Below are 2,500 nucleotides of genomic sequence, written 5' to 3'. Positions count from 1 at the left end.
TGTGTTGTGTTAGGTGACGTGTGTGTTGTGTTACGTGATGTGTGTTGTGTTACGTGATGTGTGTTGTGTTACATGACGTGTGTGTTGTGTTACATGACGTGTGTGTTGTGTTACATGACGTGTGTGTTGTGTTGTGTGACCTGTGTGTTGTGTTACATGATGTGTGTGTTGTGTCACGTGATCTGTGTATTGTGTTAAATGACGTGTGTGTTGTGTTACGTGATGTGTGTGTGTTGTGTTACGTCATGTGTGTGTGTTGTGTTACGTCATGTGTGTATTGTGTTAAGTCATGTGTGTGTTGTGTTACGTGATGTGTGTGTTGTGTTACGTGATGAGTGTGTTTTGTTACGTGTTGTGTGTGTTGTGTTACGTGACCTGTGTGTTGTTACGTGACGTGTGTGTTGTGTTTCATGACGTGTGTGTTGTGTTGTGTTGTGTTACGTGACGTGTGTGTTGTGTTGTGTTATGTGACGTGTGTGTTGTGTTATGTGAGGTGTGTGTTATTGTATGGCTGTCAGTGTCAATAGCAGTATACTCATTCCTCTGTTAACCAACTGGTTCTCTGTCAGGAATGTTGGGAGAGGGAATGTTGGGGTAGAGAATGTTGGGAGAGGGAATGTTGGGGTAGAGAATGTTGGGAATATTGGGGTAGGGAATGTTGGGATACCCCCTGACCCCCTACATCTCTACCCCCTAACACCCTACATCCCTACCCCCTAACACCCTAACACCCTACATCCCTACCCCCTAACACCCTAACACCCTACATCTCTACCCCCTAACACCCTAACACCCTACTCCCTACCCCCTAACACCCTACTCCCTACCTCCTAACACCCTACATCTCTACCCCCTAACACCCTACCCCCTAACACCCTAACACCCTACATCCCTACCCCCTAACACCCTAACACCCTACATCTCTACCCCCTAACACCCTAACACCCTACATCCCTACCCCCTAACACCCTACATCCCTACTCCCTAACACCCTAACACCCTACATCTCTACCCCCTAACCCCCTAACACCCTACATCCCTACCCCCTAACACCCTAACACCCTACTCCCTACCCCCTAACACCCTAACACCCTACATCCCTACCCCCTAACACCCTACATCCCTACCCCCTAACACCCTACATCTCTACCTCCTAACACCCTACATCCCTACCCCCTAACACCCTAACACCCTACATCCCTACCCCCTAACAACCTACATCCCTACCCCCTAACACCCTAACACCCTACATCTCTACACCCTAACACCCTACATCTCTACCCCCTAACACCCTAACACCCTACTCCCTACCCCCTAACACCCTAACACCCTACATATCTACCTCCTAACACCCTAACACCCTACATCTCTACCCCCTAACACCCTAACACCCTACATCTCTACCCCCTAACACCCTAACACCCTACATCTCTACCCCCTAACACCCTACATCCCTACCTCCTAACACCCTACATCTCTACCCCCTAACACCCTAACACCCTACATCCCTGGATAGTTCTTAAGTACCATGGTGGAACCCCCCCCTAGCCTATCAGAAGGCTAGAATAGAGCTTATTATCTGTCTATAATAACAGCAAGAGGTGTGTACATACATACTGTATCATGCACAGTGTGTATTTATTGTCAGGGCACGAGCTCTTGACATGTGTTTTGGTTAGGGAGAGAGCCCTCTTGTGGCGGAGAGATGAATTATTTGTCATATTGTCGATACGCTCCTGTCCAGTGATATGAATCTAGCCTCCGCCAACCATACCCTCCGTTTATGATCCATGCAATAACTGCCTCACTATTGTGTGTGTGTGTGTGTTTGTGTGTGTGTGTGTGTGTGTGTGTGTGTGTGTGTGTGTGTGTGTGTGCGCGCGCGTGTGTGTGCGTGTGTGCGTGTGTGCGTGCGTGTGTGTGCGTGTGTGTGTGTGTGTGTGTGTGTGTGTGTGCGTGTGTGTGTGTGTGTGTGTGTGTCTCTTCCCTGAGGACGTCTTTTAGACTCTTTGTTTACTGGGTTAAGGCAGTTCTGAAGGCAAAAGAGGGGGTCCGACCCAGTACTAGCAAAGGTGTGCCTAATAAAGTGGCCGGTGAGTGTATATTCTACTACACTGTATCTCACTGGCGTGTAGATAAAACAGAAGGATCTCTTCATTGACTTTCTCATGAAGATGTGCTGTCTGTGCAGCCTGCAGGGAGGCCGTCTGATCGAACCACCATGACTCACACTCTCACACACACACACACACACACACACACACACAAACACACACACTTGGCTGCACTCGGCCACACACACTCTCACACACACACACTCGGCCACACACACACTCTCACACACAGACACGCACGCAAGCAAGCGTGCACAAACTCTCACACACAGACAAGCACACAAGCACACGTGCACACGTGCACACACACACACACACACACACACAGCAGCCAGAGGGGGGAGTGGGGAGGGCAAGGCATTGATCCAGATTCAGGTGTAAACCCG

The sequence above is a fragment of the Nansenia antarctica genome (assembly GCF_963989245.1).
Source record: "Nansenia antarctica genome assembly, chromosome: 9".
Taxonomy (NCBI): Eukaryota; Metazoa; Chordata; class Actinopteri; order Argentiniformes; family Microstomatidae; genus Nansenia; species Nansenia antarctica.
This window is presented reverse-complemented; position numbering follows the sequence as displayed.